Below are 16529 nucleotides of genomic sequence, written 5' to 3' on the forward strand. Positions count from 1 at the left end.
GCCAGGAACACAGTAGCTGCCCAGTCATCACCTGGGAATAACCTAGATTCCTCTTTCTTCTCACATTGCTAAACGTTACCCCAGCATCCGTACTAAAAACTTGGTCTACTCATTTACCCACACCCAGTGCTGTGAACTCTAGCACCTCAAAAGCACTCATATCTATCCCTTCTTTTTTATTTATTTTTTTTGACAGAGTATCACTCTGTCGCCCAGGCTGGAGTGCAGTGGCGCGATCTCAGCTCACTGAAACCTCCACCTCCCGGGTTCGAGTGATTGATTCTCCTGCCTCAGCCTCCCAAGCAGCTGGGACTACAGGCCTGTGCCACTACATCTGGCTAATTTTTGTATTTTTAGTAGAGACGGGGTTTCACCATGTTGGCCAGGCTGGTCTCGAACTCCTGACCTCAGGAGATCCACCTGCCTTGGTCTCCCAAAGTGCTGGAATTATAGATGTGAGCTACCACTATCCCCTCTTCTTAACTGTCACTGCCAATGTACTGGCTTAAACTCTTATTACGTCTTCTCCGGAGTACTACAATGGCCCTTGGGGACCGTTAATTTTATATGTCAACTTGGCTAAGCTGCAGTACCCAGATATTTGGTCAAATACCAGATCAGATGTTGCTGTGAAGGTATTTTCTTAGATGAGATTAACATTTACATTAGTAGACTTACAGTAAAGCAGATTGACTGCTATAATGTGGGTGGGCCTTGTCCAATCAGTTGAAGGAATTAAGAGAAAAAAAAAAAAAACTGAAGTTCCCAGAGGAAGAGGGAAATCTGCCTCCAGACTGCATTCAGTCTCAAGCTGCAACATCAACTCTTCTCTCAGCCTCTAGCCTGCCTACCTTGCAGATTTTCCACTTGCCATCTTCCATAATTGCACAAACCAATTTCTTTTTATTATTATTATTATTATTATTATTATTATACTTTAAGTTTTAGGGTACATGTGCACAATGTGCAGGTTTGTTACATATGTATCCATGTGCCATGTTGGTGTGCTGCACCCATTAAAACCAATTTCTTAAAACAAATATCAGTCTCTCTCTCTCTCGCTGTCTCTCTCTCTCTGGAGATATATATATACACACACACACACACACACATACACACACACATATATGTGTGTGTATATATACACATATATATATACACAAACTCACATATAATATATACAAACTATTTTATACATATTATACAATATATATAAATAACCATACTAGTTATATTTATAACTATGTAAATACACGCACACACGAATGCTATTAGTTCAATTTCTCTGGAGATCCCAGAGTAATACAGCCTTGCAGCCTCAAAATCAATCTCCCAGCCTGAAGCTTTGTTCTTCCTGTCTGTTTTCACTTCCATATCTTTAGTCATGAAGCATCCTTTGTTTGGAATTATCTCCTTCCCAGAGACTCTCCTCCATCCCCCACTTTCCAGTCCCCTGGATTGTCCCAACCCCACACACAACTGACCATCCAAGATAAACCAGGATCAGACTTGAATACAGGTTGATCTGACCCCAAAGTCCATCCCAAAACCCAAAGAGCAGTCAAAACTACTCTTGCTCAATGGTACGCGCGCAACCTGATTCAAACGCAGTGGGTTAGATAAGGGGGCATTTCTATACTTTTTATTGTGGAAATGTCTAATATATATAAAAGTAGGATAAATAGTGTCATAAACCTCTTCTACTCATCTCCCAATTTCAAAAATTCTCAGCTCATGGCTATTCTTTCATCTACACTCTCTCTTCCTTTAACTCTTGCATTATTGTGAAGCAAATCCCAAACATTGTATCAATAATCAATGTATTCATGAATATTTCAGAATGTATCTCTGAAAGATAAAGACTATTTGTTTTAACATAACCACAATAGCATTATCCCACTTCAAAATTTGACAATCACCTCTTTTATTGATGGCAGCAGTGAGATACAATCTTTTTTTTTTTTTTTTTTTTTGAGACACAGTCTCACCCAGCTGGAGTGCAGTGGTATGATCTCAGCTCACTGCAACCTCCACTTCCCAGGGTCAAGTAATCCTCCTACCCCAGCCTCCCAGTTAGCAGGGATTATAGGTGCCCACCACCATCTCCAGCTAATTTTTGTATTTTTAGTAGAGACGGGGTTTCACCACGTTGGCCAGGCTGGTCTTGAACTCCTGACCTAAAGTGATCCACCCACCTTGGCATCCCAAAGTTAGGATTATGAGTATGAGCCACCAGGCCTGGCCCACAATCATCTCTTAGTATTATCAAATGTCTGGTCCAGTGTTCAGATTTCTAGTTATCAATGTCATTAATGCTTTTCAGGTATTTTGTTTGCTTGTTTGTTTAAATCAGTATCCAAATAAGGTCCAAAGATTGTGACAGACTGTTGTGTCTCTTAAGTCTCTATAAAACCATAGGTTCCCCTCTGTCTTAGTTTGGACTCCACTAAAAGCATATCTGCAGACAAGAATTTGGGTGCAAACAGTTGATTTTGGAAGCAGTCCCAGGAAACATGGCAAGGAAGTAGAGAAATGACCCAGAGAGAAGGAATATGAGCCAATAAAGTGCACCTTCAGAAACAGTAGCCACTTGAGGCAGATGGTGTGAAATCCTCGGAGACTTAGGACCTTGCAGACAATGTCCAGCATGGGAATCGGAGCCTCTATTTACCAACTCCCATCCCGCCTTGGTAGAAGGTTGCTCCTGGGGCATGAACTCTCATCTCAGCACTTCCCACCTGCCCTGTGGACAGAGCCAGCACAGTTCAGCAGCCGGAGTGACCCTCAGGCAGAGACACAGGAAGCCTTGGTGTGTGCAAAAGCAGTGTGCAGCTGACCTCCAGTACCGACTATGGGAAGGCACTGACAGCATCAACTACAATCTCCATTTTAGATATGCATTTTCTTTGTTAAAATAAACAGGTCATATTTTAGCTTCCTATTTCTGCTGCAACAAGTGACCACAAGTTTAACAGCTTAAGCAGTGCAAATGTATTATCTTACAGCTCTAGAGAGCAGAAATTTGACACAGATGTCAAGGGGCTAAAATCAAGATGTCAGCAGAGCTCTGTTCTCTTCTGGAGGCTACAGAGGAGGATCCATTTTCTTGCTTTTCCAACTTCTATAGGCCACTTAATTCACGGCCCCCTTCCTCCACCTTCAAAGCCAGCGATGCAGTTGAGTCTTTCTCACATGACATCACTCTGATATCGACTCTACTACCTCCCTCTTTCATCTAAAAGCATCCTTGTGACTCTGCTGAACTCATCCAGATCTCACCCTTCTCAGGGTCAGCTGATTAGCAATCTTAATTGCACCTACAACCTTAATTCTCCCTTGCCACATAACCTAATATAGTCACAGATTACAGGGATTAGGACGTGGACATCTTTGAGGAATCATTATTCTAATCACCAAAGACAGTCTGGAATTTGCTAATGCATCCTCGTGGTGCTATTGTTACATGTTCCTCTGTCCTCTGTAGTTTCTGTACATTGCAGTTGGAATTAGAGACTTAATTGATTCAGGGTCGATTTATTTTTGGCAAGACTATGTCATAGGTGGTATCATGAGTGTCCACATTGTAAAAATTACCTTGCAGGATAAGGCACCCTTATGCACACTAAGTGGACTGAGAATTTACAGCTGCTTATAATCAATCCTCCTGTTACAATTCACAAGGTGTCAAAAAATATTGGACTAGGAGAAATTTTCAAAGAAAGATATACATTCGTTTTATTCTTTATGCAGAAAAAATAAAATCATTTTTGTTCCTATTTGTAGGCAAAAAAAAAATCATCATCATCAAGAATGAGAAAAGTTTTTGAAAAAACATTTGCGTGGTTTAGAGGAAAAAGAACTTTCAAAACAAAGCAAGAAACTTGTATTCCCAGCATTCTCTAATCAGGAGTTCTAAAAGCACATTCTATCTGAAACTCAATTTTTTCAGCACCAAGGGCTCCCAGGTTTTCTATAAGATGCCCGAAACTCATGACCCACTGCAACTCATGACCCACTGTACCCAAGTACATACAAAACTGAAACAACATACAGTTGCATCTCATTTCCTCACTATTTCAGCCACTGGAGAAGACCTAGTCTCCAAATTAGGTCAGAAGGATAACAGTTTGCCCAGGGACATGTGAAGAAGAAATCTTTCCGGCCCAGACATAGTGAGGAAGAATAACCACTCGACCCAAGGAATGAACTTAGTTTTGTTTTCTTTTGTTCTTGTCATTCATGTTTTCAATTTTCTAAAATTGCTTACTTCTCTGGGTTTTCAGATGTCAGAGGCAGAATGTTTCTCACCTTACAGAATCTCCCAGAACTCTGTCATCAAATTACAGAGTGGCCAACAATGACGTTAACATTTATCTATGTCACACATGAACATCATATTTCATAGTAACTGGTCTTAACAAAAAACAGTGTGTGCAACTTTAGACCACAGGACATATACTTGGCCAGGAGAGTGGAAAAAGTAGCAAGCAGGAAGGGAAAAGAATTATTTTCAAAGAGCTTTTAAAATGGGGAGGAAAAGTCATTGGTGATAAAATATGGCTCTGTGAAATGAAAGCAACATAATTTAAAAGACAGTGTGGATTTACCCATACTCATGGATGGAGGAGAAATTAGTTGAAGATGTACTTTGCAAACTCTAACAGAGTAGCTATACAAAGTAACAATAACAACAACAACACAATAACTATATAAGAACTTACAGAACTACATCTACTGAATACATAATTTTTTATTCTTCATTTTTATTGGATTTTCTGACTAAAAATATTTAACCCATATAGACATGCATAATTAAGAAAATAGAAACTTTTCAGCCAGGTGTAGTGGCTCACACCTATAATCCCAGCAGTTTGGGAGGCTGAGGTGGGTGGATCACCTGAGGTCAGGAGTTCAAGACCAGCCTGGTCAACATGGTGAAATCCTGTCTCTACTAAAAATACAAAAAAATTAGCTGGGTGTGGTGGCATGCAGCCTGTAGTCCCAGCTACTTGGGAGGCTGAGGCAGGAGAATCACTTGAACCCAGGAGGCAGTTTGCAATGAGCCAAGATCCCGCCACTGTACTCTAGCCTGGGTGACAGAGCAAGACTCTGTCTCAAAAAAAAAAAAAAAAAAAAAAAAAGCAAAGAAAAAAGAAACTTTTCATAATTCTATCACATAGGAAAACATTGTTAACAATACTGGGTAAGTTATTTCCAATATATAATTATATATGCTCATATACATATATAAATGGTTACACATATATACAACATATATAATAAATTACTTATCACATTTTACATGACAAAAAAAGTCTTCAAAGACAGGATCATATAAGACATATCTTCAATTTCTTTAACTTATCAATGAAGCATGGATATCTCTGTATATTGACACATCTATCTAATTTGATCTTTTGAATGACTGCATCATAGGCCATGAAGAACAGTGCTCATTAATATAACTTCTCTCTATTAATGGGCTTTTAGGTTATGACCTTTTGAATGATCTTCTAGGGAAGATAAAGGAAGAGTGTATTAAATCCCTTCTCAAGTAAAAGTAACATAAAATACACTTTTTAAAACTCTTTCTTCAGCCTACCACATGGAACTTGGAAAATTTAAATACTGTCCTCTTTTTATTTGAATTCCATTGATGTCAGTTTTGCTTATTTGCACAGATTGGGCTCATCATAATATTTGGTATGACACATTCTGATCTCTGATCTATGCTTTTAATAATTTTATTAGTCATTTTTTAAATATCATTAGCTTATAGAAACTCATCATCAACAAAACCTAGGACCCTGTCAACAACTCACACCCAACCCTGTGGTCTCCCAAGCCCATCTTCCTACTCCTCTTACCTCATGTTGCCACCTTCCTGAATCTCAGTCATCAATGCCTTGCTTGCATTTTTATTTTCACTCATACCCTAAATATCGAAACTCACTAGGTTAATTTCTGTTGATGAAAAATATTGTCATCATTGTAGCTGCTTGCATTTTTACACTCTTTTTACATCTGATACGTATACCTAAAAGTATGTTTTTATTTTAGTTTTTAACTTAAAAAATGAGTATCAACTTGCGTGTAACTTCTTGGAATTTTTTTTTCCTCTTACCTAATATGACATTCTCAAGCGCCTTCATTTGGGTTCTCCCAAAAGCTGACTGAGGACAAGGATTCAAGTGCAAATTGTTTGGGATGGAGGTAGAGAAATGAGACAGGGAAGGAAAGACAGTCAACAAAAGCACAGCATATGAGAAGCAACAGCTTCATGAATATGGGTTTCCTTTTAGGATAACGAAAATGTTTTGGAACTAGAAAGAAGTGGTGGTTGCACAACAGTGCCACTGAATTGTTCCTTTTTAAATGATTAATTTGTGTTATGTGTGTTTCATCTTTTTTTATAAAAGTGCAAAGGCATAAGAATTATATAATGGACTTTGGGGACTCGCGGTGGGGAGGTTGGGAGGGGGTGGTACACTGCTCAGCTGACAGGTACACTAAAATCTCGGAAATCACCACTAAAGAACTTACCCGCGTAACCAAAAAACCATCTTACCCCAAAAACTATTGAAATGAATTTTTTTAAGTGCATTATCAAACCAACCACCACTGAGGGCAACTAGAGCTTAACCTCTCTGGGGAAGCTCAGGGTGTACATATACATACTGCAGAGTTATCTCACCTGGGCAGTGAGGCAGCTGGGGTTTACCAACTCCTCTCATTCAAAGATTGAGAACTCTTCCCAAGGAATGTCAATTCCCCGGGGCTTCCAGCCTGCAATGGAGATGGCAAAGTGCACTCCAGCTGGTGGACACTGAAGATGTGAGCATGAGGGCTAGAGGCAGGACAGGTGCAAGCACTGCCAGCTGTATCGAAGTTTGCCATATTGTTGCCTTTTCCACCCTTTGTGTTTTAATTTTTGTTGTTTTTTGTTTTTTATTTTTCTGATTTACTTTTTTTTTTTTCCTAACTTTCATTTTAGGTTCAGAGGTACATGTGCAGGTTTGTTATATAGGTAAATTGGGGGTTTTGTGTACAGATTATTTTGTCACCCAGGTAATAAGCATAGTACCTGATAGGTAGTTTTTTGGTCCTCTCCCTCCACCCTCAAGTAGGCCTCAGGGTCCATCGATTGCTTCTTTGTGTGCATGTATACTCAAAGGTTAGCTCCCAACTTATAGGTGAGAGCATACAGTGTTTGGTTTTCTGTTCCTGTATTAGTTTGCTTACGATAATGGTTTCCAGCTCCATCCATGTTGCTGCAAAGGACATGATCTCATTCTATTCTATGGCTGCCTAGTATTCCATAGTGTACACGTACATTTTTTAAATCCAGTCTACCGCTGATGGGCATTTAGGTTGATTCTGTGTCTTTGCCATTGTGAATAGTGCTACAATGAACACACAGGTGCCTGTCTTTATGGTAGAAAGATTTACATTCCTTTGGGTATATACCCAATAGTGGGATTGCTGAGAAATACAAATCAAAACCTCAATGAGATACCATCTCACATCAGTTAGAATGGCCATTATTAAAATGTCACACAAAAAAAAACCAGATACTGGCAAGGTTGTGGAGGAAAGGGAACACTTACACACTGCTGATGGGAATGTAAATTAGTTCTGCCACTGTGGAAAGCAGTTTGGTGATGTCTCAAGGAATTTAAAACATCCTTTGTGTTTTTTTGCTGCTGTGTTACATTCCATTATTGGAAAATACCACACTTCTTCATCCACATTCTGTTATTTGTTTCCAATTGATACTAGAAAACGTGGCATTAGGGGAAAAATTGTATAAATTCAAGGGGTACAAGTGCAATTTTGTTACATGGATATATTGCTTAGGGTGAAGTCTGAGCTTTTAGTGTAACCATCACCAGAATAATGTACATTGTACCCATTAAGTAATTTCTCATCCCCCATCCCCTCCCGCCTCCCACCCTTCCAAATCTCCAGTGTCTGTTATTCCATGCTGTATGTCCACATGTACACACTATTCAGCTTCCATTTGTAGTTGAGAACATACAGTATTTAACTTTCTGTTTCTGAGTTATTTCACGTAATGGCCTACAGCTCCATCCATGTTGCTGCACAAAACATAATTTCATCCTTTTTATGGCTGAATAGTATTCCATAGTGTGTATATATGTATATACCACATTTTCTTTATCCAATCATCCATTGATGGACACTTTGGTTGATTCCGTATCTTTACTATTTTGAATAGTGCTGCATTAAACCTCATAGTGCATATGTCTTTTTATATAACAATTTCTTTTCCTTTGGGTAGATACACAGTAGTGGGATTGCCAATCAAATGATTGTTTGATTTTCAGTGCTTTAAGAAATCTCCATACTATCTGCCATACAATTTGTACTAATTTACATTGCCCCCATGGGTGTATAAAGCATTCCCTTTTCTATGCATCCTCCCCAGCATCTGTTATTTGGTGACTTTTTGTTAATAGACATTCAGGGCCAGGTGCAGTGGCTCAAGCCTGTAATCCCAGCATTTTGGGAGGCCGACATGGGAGGATCACTTGAGCCCAGAAGTTTGAGACAAGCCTAGGCAACATAGCAAGACCTCATCCCTACTAAAAAATCAAAAAAATTAGCAGGGTGTGGTGGCTCACACCTGTAGTCCTAGCTACTCAGGAGGCTGAAGTGAGAGGATCGCTTGAGCCCAAGATATCAAGGGTGCAGTGAGCTATGATCACACCACTGCACTCCAGCCTGGGTGACAGAGCGAGACCCTGTCTCAACAATAATAATTAATAATAGCAATTTGGACTGCTGTAAGATGATATCTCATTGTGATTTTAATTTGCTTTCTCTGACGATCAGTAATGTTGAGCATTTTTTCATATGCTTGTTGGCCTTCTAGGTTATATCCAGAAGAAAAATTACTAGGTCACAGGATTATAATTTTTCCAATTGAGTTTATAACACTAAACTGTTTTTCCAAAATGGATACACCAATTTGCATTCCCTCTGCAACTCCACATCCCTTGTAACCCTTAGTTTGTCAGATTTTTATTTTTTTATTATTGATTTATTTATTTATGTTGAGATGGAGTCTCACTCTGTCACCCAGGCTGGAGTGCAGTGGTGCAGTGGCGTGATCTCAGCTCACTGCAACCTCCGCCTCCCAGGCTCAAGCCATTCATTCCCCTGCCCCAGCCTCCCGAGTAGCTGGGATTACAGGTGCCTGCCACCACACCCAGCTAATTTGTATTTTTAGTAGAGACGGGACTTCACCATATTAGCCAGGATGGTCTCAATCTCCTGACCTCGTGATCCGCCCACCTTGGCCTCCCAAAGTGCTGGGATTACAAGCATGAGCCACCGCACCTGGCCTTTTTAAAATTTTTACCAAACAAATTAGTGCAAAGTAATATCTCATTCTGGTCTTGCTTTGCCTCACTATTAATGATGTTCCACATCTCCTTATACATTTATTAGTAGTCACATACGTTTCTACATTTGAAATATCTGTTCTTCTCATTTGCCCATGTTTCTATTAGGTTGTTGAGCTTTGCTTATTTATTTCTAGAAATTCTTTACATATGGCTCATTAATACTCTCCCTTGTTAGCTGCATGTGCCGTGAATATTTTCTTCTAGTTTGGAATGTCTTCCACCTTTTCACAAGTCTGTTGATAAGCAATATTCTTCATTTTAACAGTCAAATTTCTCAAACATATTAGTTTTAAAAATACCGTCTGACCACAGAAAGCTAGTCAAGTAAACTGTGGTACATCTATACAATGAAATAGTTGATAACTATTAAACATTTTGATGAAAAATATTTCTTGAAACTGAACATTTTTTTTGCAACTTAATGTTAAGCTAAAAAAAGCATACCAAAAAACAGTATGTATATCAAGATCCCACAGTATGAATTTTTTTAAGTTTAATAATATACTATGTTAGCAAGTTTCTGGACAAATAAGCAGTCTTATTCACTCCCGGTGAAGGGTGTAAATTTCTACAATCTCTGTAACTTGCAATTTGGCAATGTCGATCAAAAATTTAAATTTATCTATAAATTGACCCAGCAATTCTCCTTTAGGATATTTACTCAACCAATATCCTGATATGTGTGCCAGGATACATACAATTATATTCAATGCAGCACTGGTTAATCGCAAAAGACAAAATTATAAAACAGCCATGCAATGGAATACTATGTAGCTGTTAAAAAAGAACAATGTTGTCTATATGTATTATAATGCAATTATCTCCAAGGCACATTGTTAAGTGAAAAGGGCAAGATAGTATTGTATATCATTTGCTTTAAAAATATTTAGTGCTATGTAAATCCTTTGCATGTATTATTTGCATAGAATGTTTCTGAAAGCAAAAAAAAGAAAAAAAAATCTAATTGATTAATTGCTTCCTAGGAAGGGACTCGGTCTACAGGATATCCTCACAACCTCTTTAGGAAGTAAATATTATTATTCTATTCATTAGACATGAGGAACCTAGAACAAGGGAACTCCAGAAGTCTCAGTGGAACAAAAAGAAAAGAATCCAATGAGATCATCACTATTAATTCACTCCAAGTTTCTTGACTGTTGTCTCTGTGCCAGGCTCTCTGGAATCGCAACAGCACCTACAGCACAGAGTGGTTTGGTGATTAAATGAGACTCAATAAGTAGGAATTTGCTCCCCACAGATGCTTGATAAATAGGAGCTGGGTTTTATAACAATTTAATTAATAATATATAGTCATTTATTTTGCAGCTTATCTCATTTGGTTTTGCCAACAGCACTGTGTATTAAGTAAGGCAAGAGTAGTTGCTATCATATCCATTTTACAGAAAACTGAGGCTCAGGAAGGTGAAGTTCATAGGGGCTCCTCGTGCAATCAATTCTGGAGCACATAGAAGAGGCTTCCTGGAGCTGATGGTGCCCAACCACTAGAGGGCTCAGACAGAATCCTGGCTCTGCCCCTCACTCGCTGTATGGCATCCTGAGCAAGTTACTTAGGCTTTCTGTGCCTCGAGTTTGGCATCTATAAAATGGAAACAAATGAAAGCACTGCATCTTAAAATGCTGAAGATGAGATGAATGAATATGTGTCAACGACTACAACGAGTAATTCCTTTAAAACGTAAGTCAGATCCTGTCACTCTTCAGTTTAGACCTTTCCATTGGCTCCCATCTGCTTTGCAATAAAATCCAAAATCCTCACTGTGAATGGCCCATGGAACTTCACATGGCCTGGCTCTCCAGCAACTTTCTCTCTGTTCTCAGCCTTTGGCTCACTCCTCCTCCACCAGCTGGCTTCCTAGCTACCTGGGGACACACAGAGCTCAGCCCTGCCTCCAGGCCTTAGGACATTTTGTTCCCTCTCTTAGGAACACACTTCCTGGATCCTCTGTCACCTCTCAAACCACTGTTCCCTAACCACTTACCCCATCACCCTCCTTGTCCTGCTAGATTTCTTTCTCATCAGCATTTATAGCCGCCCAACAGACCACACATAGTGTTTATCTGTGTATTCATTTCTTGTCCGTCGGCCTGCTCTGAAATGCAAGCTTGATGAGGGCAGGAATGGGCTGTTTTGTGCATCACTGCATCCCCAAGACTTGGAACAGTGCCTGGCACCTTGCTGGCCCTCTATAAATGTTAGGTCTCCCAAATGGCAGGAGACAGGGTCACTACAGGCAATGAGCACAGCATAAGCAAAGGCCTGGTGGTGGGGACAGAGCATAATCCAAGCAGGGACCCACACGGAGTTCCTTTGACCTGGTGCCACCACCCTGGTTAGGGGAAATGGGCTCTGCTTACCACCAAGACACCTTGGACACATGGATTTTTTAGAAGCTCAGTGAAAATGCTTTGGGCTGACTTCCTCTCTGATACTTCCTCATCCCGTTCTGTTTGACCCCTCATCCTTTCCCAGGGTCATTGCTGCCTTCTTCTGCAGCCCAAGATAGGGGTACAGGCAGCCAGGGCTGGGGGCCCCTCAGTCCCAACTAGCAGCTTTGGGGGACTTTGGAAGGCTGGTATCTAACAGAATGAGGGGAAGACTTTGGGAGGGAAGAAACCTCCCCAGGGAAAAGCTGCCTTGTGTAGAACTCACAGCTCACAGCCATAAAAAGAATAAAAACTAGAAAAGGCTGCATCTCCTTGGCCCCTTTAAGAAAGACACCTTGGGATTCTGGCTGGAGGTCACAGCAGGAAACTGGACATGGATGGAAGAGGCTGCCCAATAAAAAAAAAAATCATTTATTAAGGTACTTGTCTACACAGCAGGAAATCAGCACAGGGAGTGTGGGTGGGGAAATAGAGCCTCCCTGAAGAAGGCAGCCATCTTTAAAAGGGGGGAACTTGATTTGAAACACTTGTCTCCAGACGGGACCAGTAATCCTCAGCCCTTAGCCTCATTCCAAACCTCCCAGGAAAAGGAATAGCAGTGCACAGCTTTCTAGAACCTTCCAGGGCAGGAAGAAAAGCGAAGAATGAAGAGACCTTCTTCAGGCCACCACACTGGCTTCCCCCCAACTTGTGCCCACGAGTTTTGGGCTGGAGCTGAGATGATAGCCTAGCAACATGTTTTATTTCTGCAAAAGGAAGTGATATTTGAAATGGAGCCACAAGAAGATCTGAAAAGGGATTTCTGACCACAGCCCTGGGTGAAGCATCTAGGATGGAGCTTCCTCCAAAAGCCAGACTGGCTAGGGCACCACTGCTCCCCTTTTTTGAAAGCTTCATACTTTCTCCTTCCACAGAGGCTGTGCAGGATTTTCTCTCTTTGCCTGGAATGTTCGCTCCCTACCACATGCTCCACCACCTCCATCATCCCTTGCATCCCTTGGCCTGGACAATTTCTTCTCCATCTTTTAGATTTCACCTCAACCAGGGAAGCCTTCTCTGATCACTTTTTTTTTTTTTTTTCCTGAGACAGAGTCTCACTCTGTCGCCCAGGCTGGAGTGCAGTGGTGCAATCTCGGCTCACTGCAACCTCCACCTCCTGGGTTCACGCCATTCTCCTGCCTCAGCCTCCTGAGTAGCTGGGAATACAGGCGCCTGCCACCACGCCTGGCTAATTTTTTTGTATTTTTTTAGTAGAGACGGGGTTTCACCATGTTAGCCAGGATGGTCTCGATCTCCTGACCTCATGATCCACCCACCTTGGCCTCCAAAGTGCTGGTATTACAGGCGTGAGCCACAGCACCCGGCCTCTGATCACTCTTAAGCAACCGGCTGAGCTGCTACATATGGGCTCTCGCATACCCACCCCGCCCCCACCGCCAAATTGTGTATTGCTCAGTGCTTATCATGGCTGGCACTGCACACTTTATATGGGTGCAATGGTTTATTGCATCTCTTCTCCACTGCTTCAGTTGTCCCTAACACTATAGCCACAACGCATGACACATCGTAGTCCCTCAATGAAGATGTGTTGAATTAATGAGCAAATTGACCTTTGGGAAAAATATATCAGTATAATTCAGTCTCCTAGTTAAGTGTCCAAACACTTGAATGTATGCGTGAATGAGGGATGAATAAATGAGCAAGTGAATGAATGAACAAATGAATAAATGAGCGGGTGAGTGAATGAGTTACTGAATGAATGGGTGAATGGGTAACATAGTGACTGCATGAGTGAAGGGGGAAGTAAAAGAGCGAATGAATGAATGAATGACAATGGCTTCCTTGAGGGTGGTCGTATTAGTTAATGCCTTTTTTTCTGTCTCTCCTTTTCTCTGTATGCAGAGAAACAGGTAAAGAGGCTGGCGTGAATGTGACTCTAATCAAAACACGTGGCAAGGGAAGGAGGGCATTTCCCAAAGGGGCACCTCGTGGTTGGGGGGAGGGGGATGCTTCCAGGCAGAAGCTGACCCCCAAGGGGCAGCTCTGTCCCTGATCCCTTTCACCTCCCCTTGTTCTGATCTTTATGGGGCTGTCTGCCTTTTAGCATCAAAGGAGACAGCGGGTCCGTGACTTGTCCCACAGCAGCTCTATAAAAATGTAATTACCCAATAACCTGCTGTCTGCAAAACAAACCATCTTCCTGTTTCTTCTCCCATAAAAAGCATTTGACAGCCCTGTTCTATCAGCTTATAAAACCTGGAGAGAGTTGGCTTAGCCCCCTCTGAAATGAAAACCCTTAGCAGGGAAGAGTCCCAAGTGGGGAGAAACACACCTCTGACCCTCCAGGCAGTTGCTTCAAAGTCACTGGAGGTTTTCAGAGAAGGCAAAGACAGCAACCTATCTTGGAAAAATGGGGGACTGGATAATGCAAATCACACCTAAAAAGGGCAAAAGCCTTGGAAACTCTAAGAGCCCAGGCCTGCTGTGGGCACAGACAGCATCATTGTATCTCACCAGAAAGTGATTCCTTCATTTATTCACTCAATAAACATTTATCAGGCACCTACGACATGCTAGGCATTAGGCTAGGCCCTGAGGGTAAGACTCTAGTGTAATAAGCGCTGGTCCTTTAAGAAACTCACATCTAAAACATACATTTATTTTAAATAATGGAGCACTTTGATCTGAATTTATTGACATGTAAAAAGTGCATATAATCCATGATTACATGGGTGAGGCAGGTTATAAAACAGTAAGTGGTGATGGATACATAACATCAAAAATGTACTTAATGCCACTGAATTGTACACTTAAAATGGTAAGTTTTATGTTACATATATTTTACCAATATCTACATTGGTAGATTTTGATTGATATGGCTACATTGACAGATATGGCTTCATTTTGACTTTTTTTCATTGAAAGAGAAACAGAATGGAACTGGGGGGTAGTGATAAAATTATTCTATATCTTGACTGTGAAGCTATCTAGTGGGTTCATGTGTCCCCCACAAAGGTATGTCCAAGTCCTACCCTCTAGTGTCTGTGAATATGACCTGATTCAGAAATAGGGTCTTTGCAAGTGTAACTAAGAAAAGGATCAAGATAAGATTATACTGGATTGAGGATGGTCCTAAACCCAATGAGACTGTCCTTGCAGAGAAAGGAGAGGGGGTTTTGACACACATAGGAAAAGAGGTCCTGTGAATACGAAGATTCACAGGTGTGTGATGTGGCCACAAAGCAGGGAACACCTGAAGCCATCAGGAGCTGGAAGACACAAGGAACAGCAACTGTGGGAAACTAACCCAGACAGTCTACAAGACAGCATGCTTTCATCACAGAACTGTTCACTAACAAGGGTAGCTTTGCTGTATTCAAATTACACTTTGATTTTTAAAATATCTTTTAAATAGAAACAGAGGGATTGAATAGACATTTCTACTTTATTACACATCTCCTCTATTGCAATAGCAGAAGCACATGAAAGGACACTCAACAGCTTCAGTCATTAGGGAAGGCAAGTCAAAGCCATGGTGGGATACCACTGTGTACCCATTAGGGTGGCTGTCTTCAAAAAGGTTGATAATGATAAGCGTTGGTGAGAGTGTGGAGAAACTAGAATCCTTTGCATTGCTGGTGGGAATGTAAAATGGTACAGCTGGTGCAGTGGAAAACAGTGCACGGTGGATCACGCCCATAATTCCAGCACTTTAGGAGGCTGAGGCGGGAGCATCATCGGAAGTCAGGGGTTTGAGACCTGCCTAGCCAACATGGTGAAACCCTATCTCTACTAAAAATACAAAAATTAGCCGGGTGGGGTGTTGGGCACCTGTACTTCCAGCTACTCGGGAGGCTGTGGCTGGAGAATTGCTTGAACCCAGGAGGCGGAGGTTGCTGTGAGCCGAGATTGCGCCATTGCACTCCAGCCTGGGCAAAGACAGCAAAACTCCATCTCAAAAAAAAAAAAAAAGCTCTAAACCCTAAACCTAAAATTACCATGTGACCCAGCAATTCCACTCCTAGGTATAAACCCCAAAGAATTGAAAGCAGGGACTCAAACAGATGCTTGTACATCAGTGTTCATTGCAACATTATTCACAGTAGCCAAAAGGTGGACGCAACCCAAATGTTCATCAGCTGATGAACAGATAAACAAACTGTATGTTCAGACATTGGGATATTATTCAGCCATAAATTTAAAAAATTCTGATACATGCGACAACATGGATGAGCCATGAAGACATTATGCTAAACGGAAGAAGACAGTCACAAAAGGACATACTGTATGATTCTGTTTATATGAAGTACCTAGAATAGGCATTTGGAGACAAAAAAACAGAAGTTACCAAGGACTAGGGGGAGTGGGAGAGGGAATTACAGGGCTTCTGTTTGGGATGATGAAAAAGTTCTGGAGGTGGATAGTAGTGATGGTTACATAACATCAAAAATGTACTTAATACCACTGAATTGTACACTTAAAATAAGTTTTATGTTACATATATTTTATCAATATCTACATTGATAGATACTGGTTGGTATAGATAGGTAACAAGTTTTTATAGGTAACAAACTATATATAGATATGTATATCTATATATAGTTATAGATATCAATATCAATAGATATCTATATCTATCAATATCAATATAGGTAACAAGTTTTATGTTAAAACTTAATAAAGTTACCTATA

At 40.8% G+C, this 16529-nt stretch overlaps 1 long non-coding RNA gene and 1 other non-coding gene across 2 annotated transcripts in view; both read right to left on the reverse strand.

Moving 5' to 3' along the window:
• Positions 1–16529, reverse strand: part of LOC134732055 (uncharacterized) — a 113475-nt gene that overhangs the window by 40593 nt on the left and 56353 nt on the right. The window lies entirely within an intron of this gene.
• Positions 5925–5995, reverse strand: LOC129461337 (small nucleolar RNA SNORD56). Its single transcript, XR_008650488.1, has one exon. It is a non-coding gene; the product is annotated as a small nucleolar RNA SNORD56 (small nucleolar RNA).

Source organism: Symphalangus syndactylus, chromosome 13 (genome assembly GCF_028878055.3).
Source record: "Symphalangus syndactylus isolate Jambi chromosome 13, NHGRI_mSymSyn1-v2.1_pri, whole genome shotgun sequence".
NCBI lineage: Eukaryota > Metazoa > Chordata > Mammalia > Primates > Hylobatidae > Symphalangus > Symphalangus syndactylus.